Raw genomic sequence first — 25,006 nt, forward strand, 5'->3', positions numbered from 1 at the left:
AGGGATATTAGACAACCCCCTCTTCCCAACTATTTTATAGAAATTTTTATCCAAAATCAGGAGAGGCATCCTTGCCTTTGCTAAACTCTAAGTGAGTTAAATGGTTCATTAAAACAAACAAACAAAAAGTGTGAAGGAAGATTCACAACTCCAGAGATATATATTAGTCAAAAGAATCTGTCAAAAACTACCCTCAATATATCAAAATTAGAAGAACTCCTTCTGCTTTAGGAAGGGGAAGATAAAGCAAAAATCAAAAAATGCTTTGTCTGCAGGCCAGCTAATTATAACCTTTCTTTCTCAGTTGAGCCACTGAGAGTCCAGCTCCCACTAGATTCTAATAGAATTATTGCAAAGTAGAAGGCATTCAAAAGTGTTCTTTATACAGCACTGTGCAGTATCTCACTGTTTTGTCCCTTTCCCTTGTTATTAATTATATAAATTATCTTTTGAAATGGAACTGCTCAAACCTTGGGGTGCCATGTTCTTCTAGTGAAAATTTTGTAGTATATCTTCAGAGTTGAGAAAGGAGTGACACATGGCAAATGACCACAAAGTCACCGGGTCCCACAAGGCTCAATTGTCTAAGGGTTCTTTGGCATATCAGCTTTAAAAAGGAAAATATGAAAATGAAAGAAACTAATAGAAATACCTTTTCTCTACTGTTTGAAAATAGGTGCCTGTCTTAGATTCCGAGTCTTGCTGTATCAAAATAACACAAAATGCATGGCTTAAAGACAACAGAAATGTATCATCTCACAGTTTGTGAGGTGAGAAGTCTGAAATCAAAGGTGTCAGCAGGGCCGTGCTCCCTCTGAAACTTGTAGGGGAGAATCTTTACTTGCTTCTTCCTAGCTTTTGGTGTTTGAGTGCAATGCTTGGCATTCCTTGACTTGTAGATGCAGCACTCAGAAATCTCTACCTCAGTTGTCATATGGCCTCCTCCCCTATGTGTCTGTCTGTGGCTCTGTCTGTGTGTTCAGATTTCCCTCTTCCTTAAAGACACTAGTCATATTGGATTAGGGTCCACTCTGGTCCAGCGTGGCTTCATTTTAATTAATCACATCTTCAAAGACCTTATTTCCAAATAAGATCACATTCGCAGGCCTGGGAGTTAGGGCTGGAAAGTGTCTTTTGGAGAATACAAGTCAACTCACGACAGTGCCTGTTCACTTCCCCAACATATGGAGGCCCTCAGAGCAGTGTCAATACTAAGCTCTTTCAGTTTCTTCTCTTAAGACCACTAAATATATCTAAATATTATATATGTAACACCCCTGTCTCCCACCCTAAATCTATGAATCTACATAGTTTAACACTTTAATTCACTCATACAGCGTTCTGTCACTTTAAGGCCTTCCCTAGTTCTCTGCTTTAGAATTAACTCTTCCTACACTGGCATAGCCCCAACCTGGGCACAGCTTTCCTATGTCAGAGGCCCACTCTCTGAGTTCCTGATTTCTATTGCAGCACAAATTTTTGGAATGCCTTCTAAGAAGAGACAGTGTCTGGAAAAGAAACAGAATTACTTAAGTCTATGCTAAAAATTGTTAAAATATTTGGATTTGTAGGGGTTTTGTGTTTTCCTTATTTAATGTTCAGTTGTCTTTAAGACACTTAAAAGAGAAGGAACAACAATGATAATTTTAAGACCCATTACAATAACACCTGGTATCCTGGAACATCTCTCAGCTTACAGAAAAATTATATACATATAATTATAATAATAATTACATATAAATATTTTACTGCTTGTTTGATGGTTCTTTTTATTATACGTGTGTGTGTGTGTGTGTGTGTGTGTGTGTGTGTGTGTGTGTGTGTGTTAATGTGTATTTGTCTCCTCATATCCAACAGGAAACTTCTACACATAATTTAAAACTCATTCTTGAGGACAGGGCAAGATGGTGGCATAGAGAGGTGTGAAATTTAGTTACTCCTCTAGAGCAACTGATAAACAACCAGGAACAACTAGTAAATAGTCTGGAACAACTGCTAGGGGACAACTGTGACTGTCCACACATCATACCCCAGCTGGGAATAGGTGAAATGACTGAGATTGCAGCATAAAACCTGTAAGTGAAAACTGTGGAACCACACTGGGAGTCCCCTCCCCCCATGGCAGGCTGAGCTGCAAAACCTTGCTGTGGGAGAAACCAGCATTCCCAGAGCAAGCAAATATAGCTCAACCTAGCTCCAACTGGAGTCTTAATAAACAAATGTGGACTGCCTGATACAAGCTACAAACAGAAAAACCCCTATCAAGCAGCAAAGTACCCTGAGGTCACTCCCAGTGGAGAGGAGGCGGGGCTGATGGAAAAAACATGGAGGTTTTTAGAGATGGCTGATCTTAGAGTGCCAGAAAATGCCTGTGTCCTGTGAAAGGGAGCCCAGAAGACCGGGTGCTATCTCTGGTTGACAGGTGAAACTGGGGTCTGTGGACTGGCTCTGAAAAGGGAATTTCTTCCCCTTTTTCTCTCTCTCAATATGAGTGGCTCAGTGGAGAAAGCCTCAGCCATTTTCAGTTTGCAGCACTCTGACTCAGACAGGGGTGGAGTTAACAGAGTCAGAGAGACAAAGGAGTAATTCAAGTACAAAAGATAACTCCCTAGGGGGTGTATCTTCTCTAAGAGGAAGGAGGTGAAGCCCAGCTCAAGTGCCCATGCTCCCTTTAGAACTCAGATCCCAGAGCCTGGGGGAAATCAGTCAAAACAGAAACAATTTAAGGTGACAATTAAAGGGACCACCCCTCTTTACACCACTGGGGAGCAACAGGCTGACAGAGCCATCTGGTTGGCAGGTTAGGAAAAGTACAGCAACTAGAGGCCTCACAGGAAAGTCTATCAGTCTTCTAAGACACACCCTCAGGGAAACTTGACACTGTATATAGCTCCATTCTGAGACCTGAGCCCGTTCTAGTCTTGGAAAATATGATTGGGTAATCAAGGAAACCAGATGCCTAGACAACAGAAAACTACAAATCACACTAGGAAAAATGAAGATATGGCCCAAAGGAAAAAAACTTACACTTTAACTGAGATACAGGAATTTAAACACCTAATGCTAAATCAATTCAACAAGTTTAGGGAAGATATGGCAAAAGAGATGAAGGCTATGAAGAAAATACTGGGTGAATGTAAGGTACAGATCGAAAGTTTGAAAAAAACATCTGGCAGAAACTATGGAAATGAAAGGGACAACACAAGAGATGAAAGATACAATGGAGTCATACAACATCAGATTTCAAGAGGCAGACAAGAACATTCAGGAACTGGAGGACAAGAAACCTGAAATCCTATACACAAAAGAACAGATAGGGAAAAGAATGGAAAAATATGAGCAATGTCTCAGGGAACTGAACGACAATATGAAGTGCATGAATGTATGTGTCATGGGGGTCCCAGAAGGAGAAGAGAAGGGAAAAGGGGCAGAAGCAATATGGAGGAAAATTTTCCATCTCTTATGAAAGATATAAAATTACAGATCCAAGAAGTTCAGCATACCCCAAACAGAATAGATCTGAATGGACCTACACCAAGACACTTAATAATCAGATTATCAAATTTTAAAGAACCCTGAAAGCAGCAAGAGAAAAGCAATCCATCACATACAAGGCAAGCTTGATAAGACTATGTGCAGATTTCTTAGTAGAAACCATGGAGGCAAGAAGGTAGTAGTGTGATATATTTAAGATACCAAAAGAGAATAACCGCCAACCAAGAATCCTATATCTGGCAAAACTGTCCTTCAAATATGAGGGAGAGTTTAAAATATTCTCTGACAAACACACAATGAGAGAATTTATGAACAAGATACCTGCTCTACAGGAAATACTAAAGGGAGCACTACAGACAGATAGGAAAAAACAGGAGTGAGAGGTTTGGAACAGAATTTTGGGTGGTGGTAGCACAGCAATGTAAGTACAGTGAACAAAGATGACTGAGTATGGTTGAAAGAGGAAGATTAGGGGCATGCAGGACACCAGAAGGAAAGAGGGAAAATAAAGACTGGGACTGTATAACCTAGAGTGCTCAACAATTGTGATAAAGTGTACAAGTATGTTTTTACATGAGGGGGAACAAATGAATGTCAACCTTGGAAGGTGTTAAAAATGGGGTAGTATTGGGGAAAAATACAATCAATGCAAACAAGAGACTATAGTCAACAGGAACATTGTATTATGCTTCCTTTAATGTCAGAAAGGCAATATACCAAAGCTAAATGCCTATAAGAGGGGATATAAGGGAGGCATAAGGGACTCTTGGCATTGGTGATGCTGTCTGACTCTTTTATTGTACTTTATTTTAATTTTATCTTTTCTTGCTTTTTAGCTGTCTTTTTTCTTTTTTTCCTTTTTCATTTGTCTCTACCATCTTTGACTCTTCCTCTTTCTTTGTGGAAGAAATGGAAATGTCCTTATATAGATAGTGGTGGTGGTGGTGAATGCATAACTCTGTGATTATCCAGGGAACCATCAATTGTTTACTTAGGATGGAATGTATGGTGTGTGAACAAAAGCATTAAAAAAAATGGGTTGATGGAGAAATCTTGAGGGCATTACATTGAGTGAAATGTCAGACACAAAAGGACAAATATTGTATGGTCTTACTGATATGAACTAATTATAATATGTAAACTCATAGACATGAAATATTGGCTACCAGGATATAGAATAAGGCTAAAAAATGGGGAGTGGTTGCTTGTTATGAGCAGAATGTTTAACCAGTTTGAACTTAAGTACTTGGAAATGGACAGATGTGACAGTAGCACATTATTGTGAAAAGCAGTAACAGTGCTGAATGGTGTGTGAACATGGTGGAAAGGGGAAGTTTAGAGTCATGTATGTCATCAGAAGGAAAGCTGGAGATCAAAATATGGGAATGTATAAAACAGTGAATCTTGCAGTGGACAGTGTCCGTGATTAACTTTCATGAACTAGAACAAATGTATGGCACTATAACTAGAAGTTAATAATAGAGGGTTATATAGGGGAAAATATACCTGTTGCAAACTATGTACCACAGTTAGTAGTTTTTTAACATGCTTTCATCAACGGTAACCAATGTATTATTCCAATACAGTGAGCCAATAATGGAGGGGGTGGGTTTAGGGATATGGGAGGATTTGAGTTTTCTTTTTTCTTTTTATTTCTTTTCTGGGGTAATGAAAATGTTCTAAAAATTGAAAAAAAAATTAATTGTGGTGATGAATGCACAACTATATAATGGTACCATGAACAATTGCTTATACACTTTGGAAGACTGTATGGTATGTGAATAATCTCAATAAAATTGAATTAAAAAAAAAGACTTCATTCTTACTAGAAAACTCACTCAAATTGTTGGAAGTGTCTTTCAAATACTAGTTACTTTACAAAGGAGTACTTTTCAAATTACTTAGAGTTCCAAACCAATAATATGGCCAAATCAGTATGTGATTTCACCCAATTGTAAAAGTAACTTGGTTTATTTCAGTCTTTTAGTGAATGGTCTTAGTTTTTGAGTATATTGAAATGTGGTGAGATATCTAGGGAACTGCTCTGCTACCCGTTTTTTACCCAAATAGATTTGGCCATATCTGTAGCACAGCACTTTTCTAAGTGTACTTTCCTAAGTGCATTTCCTTCCAGGATGATTTTGAAACTGATCTTGAAGGTAGTTTCAAACAGTTTTACATTTGTTTGTCTGATTGTTCTTTTTACTGGTTTACCCCTAGACAAGAAGTTTTCTTTTTGCTCCAACGCTTCTGTGATTTTCCTTCAAAATTTGCATGATTGGCTTTTAAATGTTGCTAAAAAAGAGATGGCTTCATGCAGTAATTTTTCAGTTTAATTTTTCACACAGTGGATACTGAAGTTTAGACTAATTTGCATCTCCCAATAATAAAACCCATAATTTAAATAAATGTCTAAGTACACCCTATTTTTTTTTATACTGACAACTTCTGTTTAGTACTGAGTCATTACTTTTGGCTAAGAAGTGCTATCATCATTGCTTTCAAGTTTTTTTGTGGAAGCCTCTGGGACTGGGCAAAAGTGCCACATTTTCTAATCTGCTGCTACTAATAAAATGTTTCTACTTTCTGGGCTTTCATGATAAAAACATGAGATCATTTGCCTGGGAAAAGTAGGCTCCTGTTGGCTGTGTTTGCACAGGTATGTGCTGAAATCTCTTAAGAATACAGAACACAAAACTAATTTTATCCCAAATTCTAAGTAGAATTCTTATCTCTGGAAATACACCATGTTTATCCTGATCTTTCACTTACACCCTTTCAGGTCCTCTCCCAGGTTGTGACATGTACCCTGCTGGGAAGTCTTGTTTTATTTCCCTGCCCCAATCTGGACCTCCCTACAGTGAATTTCTCCAACAGCAATTAGAGTGATTTTTTTTCTTACATATACTGTGGTAGACTGAATTATGTGCCCCGATGAAGCACATCTTAATCAATTTTAATTCAGGTTCCTGCAGGTTTGAAACCGTTTGTAAATAGTATCTTTGAACCTGTTAGGTGAGTTAAGGGTGGGTTTATTGGTGAAAAGGCTCTTTTAAGGTCCTATGTAGGTGGGGCCAATGAATCAAGGTGGCTTTTAATTCTTATTATCAGAGGTTTTATCCAGAGAAAGCCACAGGGAGGAGCCAGAAGCAGGAAGTCAATAAAGCCACAGGGAGGAGCCAGAAGGAGGAAACCAGCAAAACTGGAAGTCAGCAGAAACTTCAAGAGCAAACACAGGAGAAAGAGATGCTCATGACTGGAGGCAGAGATTCAAGGTAAGGAAGCTCAAGGACTGGGAAGCCGGCACTGGAATTCCACATACTTTGGGGAGAAAGCATGGCCTTGTTGACACCTGATTGTGGACGTTTAGCCTCTGAAACCGAGTCAATAATTTCCTATTGTTAAGCCAACAATTGTGTGGTATTGGTCCTAGCAGCCTGACATCCTGAGACATATCCCTTATAAATGCCACTCTGCAGCTTAAAAGACTTCAAAGAGGTTCTGATATCTTCATTCACCTCCAGAATAAACCCAGTTTACAAAGTTTATGGGGGTGCTTCATGCAATGGCTCCTATTTACCTCTTCAGCCTCAGCAGTTACCAGCAGTTACCATGAATTTCCTCGCATACATTCCTAAACTTTTCTCAGTTTCTCAAACTTGTCAATATTGTCTTGTTTCCATAGCTGTGAGCTTTTCCCTCTGGCCAAATTGCTGCCTGACACTTTACTCTCCCCTCCTTTCTTGGTTCATTTTTTTTATCCTTAGGCCTGGAAATTCTTCCCTAGTTTACCAAGTTTAGGTCAGTTTCCCACTTTTCCCTCTTCTTAGACAGGAACATAAAAACATAACAATCTCTACTTCCTATTAAGACTATGCTAGTTTGGATATATTATGTCCTGCCAAAAGCCATATTCTTTAATGCAATCTTGTGGAGACAGACATATTAGTATTGATTAGATTGAAATCCTTTGAATATTTCCATAGATATGTGACTCAGTCAACTGTGGATGTAACATTTGATTGAATTATTTCCATGGAGATATGGACCCCACCCATTCAGGGTGGGTCTTGATTTAATCATTGGAGCAATATAAGAGCTCAGACAGAAGGAGCTCACTGCTGCAGCTTAGAAACACATTTTGGAGTTGGCTGTTGAAAGCAGACTTTTGCTGATGCTTGGGAGATGATAGCCCAGAGTTTGCTCTGGAGAAGCTAAGAGAGGACAAAATGCCCCAAGAGTTACAATTTGCAGAATGCACAGGAGCTTAGAGAGGAGCTAGAACACAACCTGGGATCAGCAGATACCAGCCACGAGCCTTCCGAGGTAACTCTAAACTTGTAACCAAATAAACCACCTTTATAAAAGCCAATCCTTTTCTGGTATTTTGCATAATGGAAGCATTAGCAAACAAGAACAATGACATTTGTGACATTATTTTAATTTCCTGGGTGTCTGTTCTTCCTGTGGCCTTGCCAAAGGCAGAGATGAACTTTGTTTTTTTTTCTCCTTTATTTTAAACCTTAGCCTAGTGCCTTGTACATAGTTAGGATTTGGTAAATACTAATTAAATTAATGAATGCCAGCTATAACATCTAACCATCAGTCACAAGAATCAGTGTGACAAAAGAAACAACACACTCACACAAGGCTTTAATGTATTCAATGTGCTTTCATTCTTTAACTTGCCTCCCTTTCCCCACTGCCACCCAGGTGGGACCAAATAATTGATCTTATTAGAGCTTGAGAACAGGACTCTGATGTGAGGTTGAATGGAGAAGAGGTATTAATCTTTCCTAATATCCTGCACTCCCCTAGAGGCCTTTCATAGTACTTCTCATATTATATGCTAATCATCCATCATCTCAGTAGTCTGTAAACATCTTTTTTTTTTTTAAACCAATGCATTTCATTGCATCTTTCAAATACCACAAATAGGTCTGGCATCTTGTTTCTATTGCTGGACAACTCTTAGATCTAATTCACAGCTTGCTGAACTCTTCCTTTTTCAGAGACATAGACACCATCCCCCAACTTTCTTGTACCCTTGTTTTTAACTGCTATAGCCTAGTGAATCAAAGCAGCTCAATTTGATGCAAGTTCAATGTCATTTCCTTCAAGAGCTGACTCATCTTTATGGGCTTGAGATACTGAACAAGCAGCACTTGGCCTCATCTGAACCCTGAAGATGTATTTTTTACCCCCAAAAATTCTTATTTCAACCAGAAACTCACTCTCCTGAGTAATAACATTGATGGGGAAGTGAGCACACACAGTCTCATCTTGTAATGGATGCCAGTGTAAACCTTCTTGATCACGAACTGTACATGACCACAGATGGTCCAAACCATAGCCAGTTCCTTTCTAATTCTCCACCATTTGTCAACCCGAAGCCTCTTCTTTTTCTTCCCAAGTAGACTGAGTACTATATTGGTGTAACTGAAGTCCCTTCTTAGGGGTCCTCTGGGGCCCTTCACAATAACTGTATGTCCCTTCAGCATGTTGTCAACATTTTGTGGAATGTTGACAGTCTGATTGTTGAAAATCATCTTCATTCTCATGGTAAGCATCTGGAGAGCAGTGAACTTGTCTGATTTCCAGTGCTAAATCCAAATCTAGCATATAGTAGTAGAGTTTGGCATACAGTGTATTTATGATTTAATGAATGAAAAATAATTTTATCCTCTGGGAACCTGAGTCTCAAAAGTGTAGAGTAACATGTTTGCAATCCATGATTACTAAATTGTAGTGGAGGCATAAAAGACTCAAAATCAGAATTTTTGATTCCTAGGTGTATTTTCATTATTCTCTCAAATCACCTAATAGTAATCAGACTCTCCCTATTTTAAAAGACACAGTAGACTATCAAGAACTATTGAAGAAATTCCATGATTCTATTTGATAAAAGGGGTATTGAATAGGTCTACAAGGGAGAGAAACATAGACTTCTCTTTCTTTGAAGGAGATGGCTCAAGGCAGAGTGATATTATAGAAGAGAGACTAATAGCCAGGTAGTCTCATTTCTTACTTTGAACTGTAGGTGCATCTCCACTAGGGGAGATGATTTCATCCCCTCTCTCTCTCTTTTAAACTTTTTACTTAGATATAGCACACATAAAGGCATGTACACAGATCATAAGTGTAAAACTCAGTGAATTGTCATAAAAGTGAAAACATGTGTAATCAGCACTCAAGACAAGAACTAGAAAACTATCAGCAGGTAAAGTTGGGGGTGGGAGTGAGGGTCAGATCTGTCTGACAGCTGATTTATACTATGAAACTTTCAAAAGTAGCTTCAAAATATGAGCATTTCTACTTTGTAATGCTCCCTAGGTGTCATGATCTTTGATTACTGTTTATCAATGAAAAGTTGGAACAGAGAAAAAAAAGTGAAATACTATATATATGGTAGATTGTGGAGGATTGTGGAGGGTTTTTAATGACAAGCTGTGTGTTTTGGCTGTACTCTTTAGCCTAATGTTTCCCAAACTTGTCTGATAATGAGAATCACTAAGGCAGCCTGGTAAAAAGTCAGCTTTCTTGGCCCCAGTCCAAACCTATGAAATAATTGGTAGGGGAGGAGGACTGAGGATTATTCTATTTTCCTTCCTTCCTTTTTCACTACCTTCCTCCCCGCCTCTCATTTCTTTCTTTCCAAATCATTGAGGTGATTTTCATGATTACTCATATTCAGGAATGCTGCTTTTCAGCCAGTTGGGCATCACTGAGACTTCAGCAGAGTCAGGTCTCCTATTAAGATCATCTTTGTAGAAATTTATTGATTGAGGAAAAAGATGAGAAGAGATGGAAGTTTTTCTATAATTTAGGGGCTGGATGTTCAGTAGTGACTTGGTTGGTTCATGTTTCAATCCTTAGTGTGAGACACAAAATAGGTGCTCAGAAATATGTCAAATGAATGGATGAAGTGTTAACTCATTAGGTTGGAGAGGATGCACTGTTTTAAGGGGCTTTTCATAGGCAAAATAAAGAAGACTTGGGGAACAATTGGTTGTGGGGACTTGGGAAGAAGGAGCACTAAGCACCAGTTGGAGATTTTTAACATGAATGGCTGGTGGGTGGTGATGCTACTCATTGAGATTGATTTAAGTGCTGTTTCCTAGTTTCAATCTTGTTTCTTTAAAAAAAATCTAGTTTCTTTGTTAAAAAAAAAAGTGCCCAGCAAATGACTTTGAGCATTATAGAATCCCATATACTTCCTCTACCCTTTTTATTTTTCCATCCAGTCATAGCAACATTCCCAATATCAACCTCAAACTTCATACAAGTTCGTAATGACATGGAGAAATGAGCCATGCTCTCAAGGTCCAAGCCTTAGACTGGCAAAGTCAGTCTTCACACCCATCAGGTTCTCTCCTCTTTGCTCATTCTCATTTCTCACTCAGAGCAACTGTTTTTTTCCTTCATAATATCTATAATATATGAAAAAGAGAAAGAGCATAGCTGAATGAAATGACAGCCATCTAATTTTGTTATATCTGCTGGAAAATCTTGAGTGAGTGGTGTAACCTGGTGCTAGTGTTTGAAAGAGAAGTGCAAAAACTCTAATTGAATCTGATCTTCAAACAACCAGAGTAAAAAAAGAGAAATAAGGGTGGAATTTCATGCAGTTCAATTTGAGAACTTTCGTAGCTGCTCAATTTGAGAACTCCACATAACAATTACCTGCATATTAACTGATCATAGGTGAGCCTCAATTTTTCACCTCTGTGAACATTTTTCTGGCACTAAAACAAGCAGTACTTTCTTCCCTTATTATGGTAAAACTGCCACTGGGCTTCATTTAATAAGAATTAACTGTGAGAAAATTACAGCATCAAATTATGCACCATGACATGACAGTGTGAAAAATCTAGGCAGCTCCAAGACTCCTTTCAGTTAATTCAAGCTGAGCTCAATAGAAAACCCCTTAATTGCTTCCTGGAACCCGTGGATCTATTTTCAGTTCCTGGTGCCATTGGGATCATAGTTGAGATAAATTACCAGCAAATGCTCATGAAAGACAGCCATGGGAATGGACCATAGAAATGGGAGTCAAAAGTTTTTATTCTTGGCTTTGCCTAAGTTTGTCTCTACAAATTAGTTTGAGAAATCACAGCTAGATTTAGAATAATCTGCATTTTTATTTGGAAGGAACTATAGAATCACTTAGTTGTACTTCCTACAGAGGGGCAAACTTCCCTTCTTTATCATCTCTGACAGGTGGTCAGCCTCTAGCCATAACAGCCCTGTGAACAGAGATCATAACCTCCCCTAATAGCTTATTCTTCTGATAGGACAAAGTTTGCAGAACCTTAATAAAAATTTAGCTGATCTTAATTCTCTATCTAGTTCTAGTTCTGTGAATTGCAGCAGGGTTTTTCAAACCTGTCTGACAGAATCATGTAGAGTACTTAGTAAACCTACAGATTTCCAAGCCTTTTCCTCTGGGAAATTTTGAATCAGAAAGTCTGGGCTTGGCCCTAGAGATCTACATTTTATCACATACTCTAGGTGATTATTACCTTCTGAAAAGTTTGAGAACAATTCTCTAACCAATACTCACATATGAATGTGCATATGAGAATCACCTGGGGATCTTCTTAAAATGCAGGTTCTCATGCAGTGGGTCCAGGATGGGACCTAATATTCTGCATTTCTTCTGAGCTCTCAGATGATGCCAGTACTGCTGGTCTGTAGACCACACTTTGACTAGCAAGATCTAGAATAATCTCAAACCAATCTGCCCTTCAAGATAATAGTCCTTAAAATATTGATGAAAACCACAATATCTTCTTTGCTTCTTCTTGTCTAATTTCTCTAAGCTAAAAGCCCTCATTTACTTTGGTAATTTTTCCTATAGTATTGATAAATACACTCCTTATCATCTTCATTCTTTTCTCTTGGCTTCATCTTGATTTGCCAATGTCTCTACATTATGTACGTAAAATATAATGTACATAGTTCCCCTAATGTACTTTAAGATTGGCAGTCTTGGGTTCTTCTGATAATATAATCCAATTTTCATCAGATTATTAGGTCATAATGAGTTTGTGATCTGCAAAATCCTTAAAACTTCTTTGCTCAGCCTACTGCCAAGCACAGTCTTCTGGCAGCAGATTTACCAATGGGGATGGGCATTCTAAATTCTTTCCCTATTAAATTTCCATTTCTATTATTCTCAAATTTCAAAAAAATTCTCATTTTTTTGAGAAACCTATTAATTTCTTTTCTTGTTAGCTATCCTTTCCAGCTCTATTTTATCCTTTTCATTTTTTCTTTCACATCTTTTATGGGATGTTGAAAATAAAAGTACAGAACTTTCTAGCGTTAATGGAGTGGACCACTATAAAATAGCAGGTTACTAATTTACAAACTTTGAATGTGGACTTTACACAACTGGGAGTCTACCTAAAATTACTGTCATCTAGCTGCTATTTCTTAATAGAGGCTCTACTGGAATTTGATTTAGGACAATTGTTTGTTGTGTTAGACTTCCTTACATACTGCAATTCATTTAGCATCCCTGGACACATCCTCTAAATGAAAACAGCTCTCCCCTGTCTACTGACAAACAATGCCCTGACCCACACATTTTCACATATTCCCCAGAGTAATGGTACTCCAGGACTGAGAACTGATCCGACCTGTATTTTACTTTGTTTCCAAAGTACATTTTGGGAGGTTTTATGCATACTTTGCTAAAAGTCAGATTCTCCGTGTTGCACTAAGACCACTGCTTGTGTAAGAATTAAGACCAGGGCTTCCATTAATTAATGGGACTGAGAACTGGGGATATTGTCAATCAGATTTAACTAGTTGCACAGAAAATTCTTAACTAGGAAGACAAAACTGAAAACTAGTATATATTTACATCTTTTGCTTCAAAAATTTCTTGCAAATTGATTTATCTAGGTGAATAGTTTGGCTAAATGATTATGTCTTAAACTTTTTCTAGTCCCGGTAAGTCCCCCATCTTGAAAGACCTGCCTTAAACTACTTTACCCCATACTCCAAAGCCCAACATCTTCTCTAACTTTCCTCTTTTAAGGTGAAATTGAGACCATCAAGGTGGTGATTTCCCTTGCTTCAGTAAGTTCAATAAACTCAGTTTTGTTGGACTAACAGGTTTCTCTGGTGGTCTTTGTGAGGGACATGAGTGATCACTTCACTCCCTATTCTGCTGATGATGAGTGATCCCATCTTGCAGAGATATCTCCTCCCACCCCAAAATCTCTTGAGCAATGCTTGGGGCTTGACTAGCATGGGACTCTAAGAATCATCCACATTATGGGCTGTAATTAATATTTATTACCCATTTGATAATTAATTGAGGCTCATTTTTCATGATTTTTCTTACCCAGCTTAACACAGTATTTAGTTTTTGTTTCACCATTATTAAATGTCTCTATATTTGACTCTATGCTAATGGGGTCTATTAATTATCATTTATAAAATTGAGGTATTTACTTCTTTGCATTTCTTCTGTACAGTTCCCTATAATGGAGATACTCTTAAAAATTATTGCCTATACCAAAGCTAAATGTCAATAATAGGGGATATAAGGGAGGGGTATGGATTCTTTTTTCCTTTTCTAGAAGAAATTGAAATGTTCTCATATTGATTGTGGTGGTGAATGCGTAACTATGTAATTAAACAGGAACCATTGATTGTACACTCAGGATGGATTGTTTGGTGTGTGAAGAAAACTTTTTTTTAAAAAAAGAAAGGCGGGAGTGTACAGGCAACAATTGGTTACAATTTGTGCATCTCTGGCTGTGAGGAACACATAACCAAAAGCATCACCATTTATTCACCCTCATTGTGTCATTCATGCTTTTCAGAGAGACAACACAAAATGACTTAGTTCTTATTTCTTAAACTTTTGCTCATTAATTTTTCATTATGATCAAATTATCTTAATTGATTCTGAAGTAAAAGATTAGGGATCTATGAAAAAAAATTATTGCCAGTTTTTCTAAAATAACATTTTCAGATGTTTTAAATGCTGAAAGTGTAATCTGCCTAAATGTATGTAATTTGGAGTAACTGATGCAGGTGAGAGGTGTGTGGCCCAAGTGCTTTATTAAGGACTCTGAATGACTTGTATAGGTATAGATAACTTTGAAAATAAAGTTTTTCTAAAGAACAATTTAGAGTTTTGATATTTTTTATAATATAGCATAATATTCCCATGTTAGTTCTCATTTTCCTGGACAGACATTCATAATCCATTGATTCAGACTGTGTTCTCCCATTCTTTCCAAGCCGTTATATTGAAGACCATTATGATGAATGCCTCTTACAGGGTACAGGGTTAAATTTTGTACTCCCCATTAGAAAAAACTGTGGTTATTTTCATTTGAAGTATTTAATTGTTGTGTATGGAGCATGTGATGGAAGTGAAGAAATTAATCTCAGTTGAAAACCAGTTTGTTAAACTAAGCAAACTTGGCCCAACAACTTCATAAGTAGCAGAAATCACAAATTAACTTACCCTATTGCATGAATTTTATGCTAAATGAGCCTTTATAAAGCAACCCAGAGTGTCTCACACTGTAGATCTGGGCTGCGTTATTGACTCTAGAAGCTCTTCCAAGAATGGAAAGCCAATAAACAGCTGAATGTGCACCAAAGCTAATGTATGTGAGTTTGAGAGTGCAACCAAGACACAGGGCACAACTACCAGGTGGGAGAGGGACTGCATGATGACTTGAGTCCAGTATCCTAGGCCTTAGGGACATGGGCCAAACTCAAATCCAAGCTGGGTAGACATAAATTTTCAAAACTTCTGCTCTAAGTGGAGCAGGCGTTTTGTATGGCTTTGTGATTTTGAGAGTGGAGGACGGGTCACTGGGGAGAAGTGTGAGTAATTACCAGGAGCTGAGGCCAGGACCAGGAAAAGAGCTGAAGGGGCAGACCAGCGACTCGGTATGTCCAGTCTATCAGAGGGAATTTAGTCTGTCATCAGCCAAGCAGAGATGCTACACAGCATTAGTGTAGGTCAAGAAGCTCCAGCATGATGCTCTCTCAGGTACCCAGGGTTTTGAACACCTCCAGAAGCTGATTCATCAGGCATGGCAGCTGTGAACTATTTCCAGACTCCTCCTGCTAGGAAGAAAGGTATTGATACATTTTCAGCTAGTTCCCAGACTGCTTGGGATTTAGCCTTCAGGTGTGAATAGAACATTCCCAGAATTGAGTTAAATAAGCCATAACTAATATGGGGAAGGGAGGGCAATGTGGGGGTAGAAGGAAGGGAGTGATGGAGAGTGGCCAGTGTCCTTCCAAGGATGTTCTGGTGGGGAGACCATCAGTCCCTCTTCACAGTTTATAATTACAGTCTTAAGGGACCTGGTAACAAATCAAACATTCCCTATCATGTTCCTCACCTTATTAAAAGCCAGACTATGATCAGAGCATTCATTTACGGTGTTTCATTACATTCTTCCAACAACCATGTGAATGAGGAATTATCAGTTTTCATGGATGAAAAAATGAGATTCATAGAGGAGGGGAGGGAGAGAGAAATGCCTTTCTTGTGTCTGGTTGTAGGTTCTGTGTTCCTTTTTCTATGTATCTTATTTTGGGGATATTCTTTTTATCTCCCATATCACACAAAGCATCTGCATAAATTGACTCCAGAAATAACTCTTGGTAACATGGAGTGATCCATGTTAATTAGGCAAATTAAGCACAAGCAAGGGTCCTATATTCTTACATATTAATACCCCAGGGAAAAAATTTCTGAGACTACTTCAATAAACCTGGCCAGTGATGGTATATATCATTGTAGAACATGATAGCATGATGCTGCTGTGTGATTCCATGTAGATCATAAATAAATTATATGAAGTAATTTGTATATTTATCAGTTAGCTCCATCCTCTTAGATGAAAGAGCAGCAGCAGTCATATTCTCTTAAATCAGTATAGCTGCTCGTGCTGTTGTGTTTTTCATAACCCTGATGATAGGTCTTAATCCAGCACTAACACTTAGCAGACCATAGCAATATCTCTTCTGTGCTCTGTTTAATGTCCCAATATTAAAATTTTATGAATGACTGCAAATAGATAACAAGAGCCAAGGCAGGCCCCAGTTGCTATTGTTCAGAAGCGTTTGCTGCACAGCATTTTTCTGAGCTCTGCAAACACATCTTCCATCTGGCACCTTGCTAAATTTTTATTTTTTCTCTGTATAAAGCTTTTAGGCAATGCCATTTCATGCATTTTGCTATTCAGGCTAACTGAATAGCTTATCAAAATCTTCTGAAGTCCTAGTGGTCAGTATTAATGATGAACTACAGAAAATTATGTGTGTATATTTTAATACTCCTCACTCTTTAACACTCAGATTGCAAAAGCATATATTTTTCAAACAGATTATTATTGCTAAGGGTGCGTAGTCATCCTTTGCCTCTCAGTCTTACCATTTAGGCTTCTCTGGTGACCTTCTGTTCTGGTTTGCTAATGAGGCCTTTTTGCGAAACACAAGAAATGAATCGGCTTTGATAAAGGGGGCTTATGTGGTTACAAAGTTACAGTCCTAAGGCCATAAAGTGTTCAAGATAAGGCCTCAACAATCGGGTATCCTCACCAGAGATGCAGACAGAAAGACATCTGGAGATTCTAAACTAAGAGATGAAGCCTAGCATTTGCTCCAGATGATAACAGGATAGTAGAAAAATACTCAATATAATTCTTCATCTGGAAAATTGTTAGTATAGTCTTCAGTAGTTCAGTAGCAAAAAAAAAAAAAAAGAAAAAACTGTTCATTAAGATCACTTCACTCAAGCAGCCTTGAGTTATTCTAAGCATAAAAAGTCCTTGTTAAAATAACTTGCTGTTACTCTAATCTCAACAACAAAACCATTACTCTGTGTTCTCAGGAACTTTCCCAGCATTGTTGGCAGGAGAATTCAAGAGATATCACCATATACTATAATAACCAGTGTCTTCTGAAAAAAGAAAATGAGCCTGAATGAGGGGAGGACTTCAACATAACAGGAGAATCTGACTAAACAGCCTTTTCTCTTTTATTTTTTTCCTGTCTGGTTTCTTCTGGGTCCTAGCCATTCCTTTGTCTGTTTGGGGTTATAAAAGCCCAGACCACTCTTCTCACTCTGAACTGGTCTTGGAAGGTTTGTTTTCCTCCAGTTCCTTGTTGATGCGTCTTCAGTAAACTCACCTTCTCACCAAAGCAAAGAAACTTGTTTCTCTGTTTAACATGGGATCAGGCGGGCCTGACTATTTATGAATGTGTTTTCTGAAGGTAACACAGAGAAGCTAAGTGAGAATGAGAGATGCGTAGAGACAAAATGCTCAGAGACATTTTGGAGACAGCTGTTGAACCAGAATGAGGAGAGAGGCTAAGAGACGAAATCCGGAATCTGACCAGGGAAGCTAAGAGAGGGCTCCCAGATGCTTAGAGAGAAACAAGCAAGGACACACAGATGCTGAGAGAGAGAAGCTAAGACAGAGCATTTTGGAGAAAACAATGGAATCTATAGGCTAACCCTGGGAGAGGCCCAGCAGACTCCGGCCATGCGCCTTCCCTTGGGACAGAGGAACCCCAGATGCCATCGGCCTTTCTTCAGTGAAAGTATCTTCTTGCTGATGCCTTAGTTTGGATAATTTTATGGACTTAGAACAGTAAATTTGTAACTTAATAAATCCCCTTTATAAAAGCCAATCCATTTCTGGTATTTTACATAATGGCAGCTTTAGAAAACATACATTGGTTTGGGGAAAAAATAGAAAATTTAAAACTGGAAGCACCATATAAGATAATGCAATTGTTTTTTCATCTTAAACAGGTTCTTTCAGTAATTTGAAAGAAATGGTAGAAAGGGATTTTGAACTGAAGTTGAATCAACCTGAGTTAATCAAATGGAATCTACAGAAAATTGCAAAAAACACATGATTAAAATGCCATAGGTATGATCCTTTCACAAAAATAAATGCTCATTATAGAAAATTTGGGAAATATTAAAGTGTGTAGAAGAAATAATTTACCCTTAACTCTGTGTTGTGTGTGTGTATGTGTGTGTATATATGTATGTATGGATATATTCTGAAAATCTCATATATGGGAATACAATTTTGAGTCAAGCTTTTACTTATATTATGAGCATGTTGTGATTACATTAAATACTTCTCAAAAGCAAAAAAAAAAAAACCACAATATTGCATTATATCATATGGACATATCAAAGTTTTAAAGCATTTCCCTAAAGTAGCCTTTGTTCTTTCACCATAATAGTGCTAACTGATATGGGTTCTTAGTATATGCTGATATGACCAGATACATGCCATACTATATGGCTTTGTTACAAGTGCTTTACATGTAGTGACTCATTGAATCATCAAAATAAACATACGAGGTTAGGCATTCTTATTTTTCTTATTTTATGGATAAGAGATCTGATATGTCAAGAGGTTAAATAAGTTCAGAACAATAAGAATGTCTATTTCACCTACCTCCTTGAAAACATGCTACTGATAGACCTGTTGCAAATCCATTGATGGTATTTGTTAGCAGCTGGGTCTTAATAATGGAATGTTTTTGGCAGGTTATTCCAGTCTGCCCAGAATTGTTCATGGTAAACAAACCTGTATTGATGGGAAATGGATACCTGGAATATGTCATATATGCTATGCAAATATCTGAGTATAAAATTGAGATGTTTCATGACTGAAACAGCACCCTTCTTTGTAAGTGATGCGACTAAAACACTATTCTTAGAGGCATAATTTGACAAGGAAGGACCAGGGAAACTGTATTACTGGTCTCCAGTCTCTCCCTGCTCTGCCTCTGCCTTGCAATTAATTTTATACTTGAAATTCTTATCTCAATACTGGGTACAATCTTTGATTGACTTGAGTCTGAATTGACACTTCCATTATTTGTGTAATATTAGACATTTTGAAGACTTTTGATGCTTTAGGGTCTGTTAGGAAATAATTCTCCATGGGTCTCTAATAGTTCTCTATATCTTATAAGCAGATGCACTGAATGCCTTTGTTCCAAACAATTTTGTCACAGATTTATGTATTGTGAACAATCTTAGAAGTTAGACCCTCCAGAGTCAATGGGTATACATGCTTACCATCCATTATGAAATTATCAGGTTTTCTACACTTGGGATTCCTGTTTTGTACTGCAGTCCATGGTATATGCATGTGTCATCTGACTCTTTTTTGCTTCACTTTGTGGAAATTGGGGCATGGAGAACTGGCACAAGAAAAGAATGGTATTTATCTACTGCTACTGCTGTGAGTATTGAAGTTCTTTGTCTCTGATTTGTGAGTCTCATATCTTCTGCCAGCTTCCATGAAACTGGCAGGTTAAATAATTTTTGGCTTGTAAGGAGGGTAAAATCCCTTTACTGTACTTGACAGATTTGGATTTCCCTGGGGAAAAGTGGTAGCAATTTACAATGTCACCAAAAGTGGATGACTGCCTGTATATACTTACTTTTAACAATACTGGCTATTTTCATACAGTTAACAAATTCATTTTTGCTATCTATGTCAATTTGCAGTTTAATGAGGGCATCTCCTTACTTGAATATGCATAGTTTTATTATTATTAAAGTGGTATCACATGGTCCTATAATTGTCTTTATTTGTTTACTTCCAAAATAGACTCTCAACTTTCATATTACAGGGACACTGCCTAATTTATTCTTTGTTTCCCATGACCTAATTCAGTGCCCTGTGTCTATTAGGTAATCAGAAAATATTTAGTGCATTGGGTGAAGAAAATTATGTTTCTTTATAAGCTGCCATAAAATTGGCTGTCTCTTACTCTTTATTCCCTAGATTAACTATTCCTGTGTTATTTAATTTTCATGAAGTCAACATTTTCCTAAAAAAAATTGCAATTATTTTCAGAGTCATTTCCCATTAGTAATCTGCTCTCATTCTTTCTAAACAACCTTTCTTTTCTTTGGTTGTCAGTTAAAGTAACACTTTGTTTTTAACTTTGGAAAAAAGAGAAAATTGATCATTTATAAGCTCTTTCACCCTGACAGCCATGAAAAAGGAATCCAATATTTTCTAGTCAACTGTTTCTTAAAACCTAACAAACATTGGTCTTCAATTCCATGCACTGTCCTATCTAGCATCTTTCTCTTCCATTAGCTTTGGTGCTATTTGTTCATCCTTTTGGACTAATTTACTTCTCTAATCTATGCATGGAGAAATTTTATTTGCTTCAGTTATTTTTATCCTACCGGAGAGTTGAAAGCTTGTTTCCTGTAGGGTGATGTTAGCAGTTATTTCTGAAATTCTCATTCACATATACCAGATTGGCTGGTGTCTTCAAATTTCATTCCAAAAAGTAAATGTAAATATATTGAACTGATATATATTGCTAATAATAATGTATGTTGGTACAAACTTTGTAGACAACAAATTACCCATATAAATCAAGAGCCTTAAAAAATGAAAAAATATATCTCAGTCCAGTAATTTTTCTTCATATAAACTATACTCAGGGTATCATCTGAAATATGGTAACAAAATAGAACGTAATATCCAGAGATGCTCATTGCGACATTATTTGAAGTGACTGTAATTATCAGAAACCTGAAATATCTTATATCAAGGGAATTAATTTTAAAATAATGTTTAGAGGAAATATAATTAACATTGAAATTGTTTATGTGCTAATATTAAGTGAAAAAGCAGAAGTTTTGAAGACAATCTTGAAATGCTATCAGTAATTATATTTAGGAAATGAAAGTATTTCAATAATAAATTAAAATACAAAGTAATTAAATTTATTATTTTATTTAACAGTGTATTTTTGAAGGCTTAGTTTTCTTGTCTGTAAAATAGAAATAATAAACGTAGCTGTCTGAAAGTTATTTTCAAGATTCAGTGAGGTGATGGATGCAAATTGCTTATAACAGTATTTTGTGCAGATTAAGTGTGCCATTACAAATAGCTATCATTATTTCATGATTCAGTCTTTCCTTTATGTTTTAAAAATATCTGTCTTTCCCTGATAACCAGCAATGTGCTCAGCATTAAACTAACTCCCTCTTCCTCAGCAGTTTTTACAAATTCAGAAACTGAGACTCAGATAAATTAAATAACTATTTCAAAGTCATTCTGGTAATGAGAACAAAGCTAGAATTTAAATACAAGTCTCTAAAAGCAAATTTCATGCTCTTCACTACTTTCTAAAACTACCCCCTTAGGCATCCCGTATGTAATTGGAAAACAACAACATAAGCTTTGTTTTAAAATAAAGAAAAATATTAGATTCTCAATTTCTCTGATTACCACTTTCCACCATTCTAGTGGTACAGAGGGTATGTTTTTGTTTTCAAATATAAAATTCTTTGAAATCATCCCAGTGTGTACAAACTTCCTGTGGATAGTCCTTCCTTAGCACCATCATACCTTCTCTTCAAATGTTTGGGTTGTTAAATAAAGAAAATTATCTAACTATCCAATTATATTTTTCTGATATTATCACAAAATATGCTCACTAAGTATGTGGAAGACTTTCAGATTTAGTGAGACATAAAATTTGGACTAAAAAAAGAGTTGATTAACATGGAAGGGAAAACATTTGATGTTTTTCATATTTTCTAAAGAAAATATAGTTTCATTTCTTTCAAGTACATTTACTCCTTTGGCAAGTACTTAGGTGATTCATTAATCTGAGATTAATTTTTTTTTAGAATTAGCACATCAATCATGCACATGATGAGATCCTTCAAAGTGATTCTAAAATTATTACGCTTCTTCCAAAACAAGTTATTTGTTAATTTAAATAGTTCTCATAATATTTTACATTATTATTTCATATTTCAGAATACGAAGTTTAAAACAGACATTTTAAAACATATATTATGCCTTCAAGATATAGTCTCATTTAATCTTCACAACTCTGTTATTTAGGTTTTGTTTGTCAATTTTCACTTAAGGAAACTGGTTAATGTTCAGTCAAGAAAAATGGTACATTCTTCTATGACTTGCTTTTTTTGCTTTCACTCAACATTATATTTGTCATTCATCCATGATATTTTGTATTGCTCTATCCTATTCCATCAGAAGAATATACCACAATTTCTTTTCTTCTCTTGTATTTGCTTCCAGTGTTTTGTCATAACAAACAATGTTCCCATGAATATTCTTGTACGTGTCTTCTCAGAAAATGTGGAGGAGATCCTCCAGGGTATATATACCTAGAATTAAAATTGCATTGATTATGCACATTGATTTTCCAAAGTGGTTTACAATGTGACGTCCTGCTAGCAATGCCTGAAAGTCCACACAGCATCAAACCCTCACTTTTTGGTGTAACCTTTTTATTTTTTCTAGTGGAAAGAGTAGAATAATATCTTATGGTACTCTTAATATGAGTTTCCATGTTTTGCAATATGTCAAACATCCTTTCTTATGTTTATTGGCCATTTATGTCTCATTTGTAAAATATCTTTTTTATTCCTTTGAACCACCTTTTTTTCCAAATACATTATTTGACTTTTTCCTTTGGATTTCCTTTCTTACATGGGTAAAGAAAATCTAATAAGAAATACTGTATAAACAATCATAGCTGGTTTATGTGGCTACAAAAAAAAATAAAATATTGGTCAAAAAGAGCATATGAGTATGGAGAGTGATGATCAAAATTAGAGTTTATAAGATCCTTATATATATATTGGCCATTGTTTTTCTATCAATAATAGTGTTAAATTTGTCAGCTCCCACTTTGGGGCTTGTCCTGTTTTAATTTCCTCTGTTGCATTATTTTATGAATGGGAAGTTTTAAATTTGTTAATGTAGTCAACTTTATGGTTTCGTTCAATTGTTTCTGCTTATTGAGTTTTTAAAATAATTTCTTTCCTATACCAAAGTCATAAAAATTTCTCTCATAATTTTTGCCAAAATAAAAAAAAGTCTTTCATATTTAAGTCCTAAACCCATAAAAAATTAATTTTGTATTTGGCATGAGGTAGTAATTCTATCGCATTTTCCCACATACTAATTACCAATTCATAACAACATTTTGAACACTGTGTATTTCACTACTGATTTGCCATGCCTGCCATATTAGGTATCATGTTTTTATACATGAATGCATCTGTTTCTGGGGGCTTCAGGTCCGAACGTATGCAATATGTTTTACTTATTGTTAGCCTAATAGTAAGTCTTGATAACTTAGTAGTGTGAGTTTCTACATTGTTCTTCTTCTTGAGGAAAATTTTGGCTATTTTTGGGCCTTTACTTTTCAATATTATTTTTAAATTTCTTTCGCCAGATATATGAAATGACTTATTACAGTGTTAATTGGAGTTACATTGACCCTATAAACTAATTTAGGGGAAGTTGACTATTAATTGTATTAAGTTTTCCTGTTCATGAAAATCTGGCTATTAATTTACATCTTTTTAAATCCCTTTCAATAAATGTTTATAAAATATGCTATAAAGGTTTAGCACTTATTTCATTAGATTTATTTCTAGGTACCTTAAATATTTTCATTGCTATTCTAACTGTTATATTTTGAAAATTAAATATCCTGTTTGTTGCTGTAGTTTGGAAATACAACTAACTTGTGTATATTAATCATAAACAAGATAAACATTTAAAACTTTCATTCACTCAGCAGTCTGTCACAATTGTTTCTCTCCAATTCTTAAGTTATTAAATTGTTTTTCATGCCTTTTGGTGCTGCCTGATTTCCACTATATTGTTGAATGGGAGTGATGATTGCAGACATCATCGTATCTTTATTGTTTAGGATTTAAAAGGGATTGCCTTTAATGTTTTATCAGTAAATTTAAAGTTTGCTGTAGTTTTGTTTTAAAAAACCCTTAAGAAGAATTTCTTCTACACTAAGTTTGCTAATGGTTTTTATCATGCACAAATTTTGGAATGTATTTCATTCTTTTTCTGTGCCTATTGGATGACTTTTTCCCTCCTATAATCTGCTAATATATTTTATTATATGCTGAAACAATCTTGCATTAGTGGCATCAACATAGATTGATATGTAATCTTTTTAAAATGGGAATGGATTCAGTTTGCCATTATTTTGTGTAAAATTTTTGTATCTTTGGTTATGAGATGGGCTTATAATTTATTTTCTAGTGCTTTTTAATTTGTTTGGTATCAAGGTTATAATAAATTATAAAAATGAGTTAAAGATTTTTCTCTCTTTCACTTTTCTCTGGAGGGGTTTATATAAAATTGTAATTATCAGTTCTTTAAGCTTTCAGTAAAACACTTTAAAAGCATTTAGACCTGGTGGGTATACTTTTAAAAAATTTTTAGAAGAGTTTCTTTTAGGTGATTGTATTATTTAGGAGTATTCTATTTTTAAAATTGAATTTTATTTTTTAGTTTATATGTTTCATCTACAATTTCAAATTTATTGTCATGAGTTCTTCATAAAGTTCTCAAGATTTTGATCTTTGTCACACCTGGAATTTTGTCTCCATTTATTTGTATCTTTTCTCTTTTTTTTTTTCTTGATAATTATTACCTGGTGA

This window comes from Choloepus didactylus, chromosome 10 (assembly GCF_015220235.1).
Source record: "Choloepus didactylus isolate mChoDid1 chromosome 10, mChoDid1.pri, whole genome shotgun sequence".
Lineage (NCBI taxonomy): Eukaryota > Metazoa > Chordata > Mammalia > Pilosa > Megalonychidae > Choloepus > Choloepus didactylus.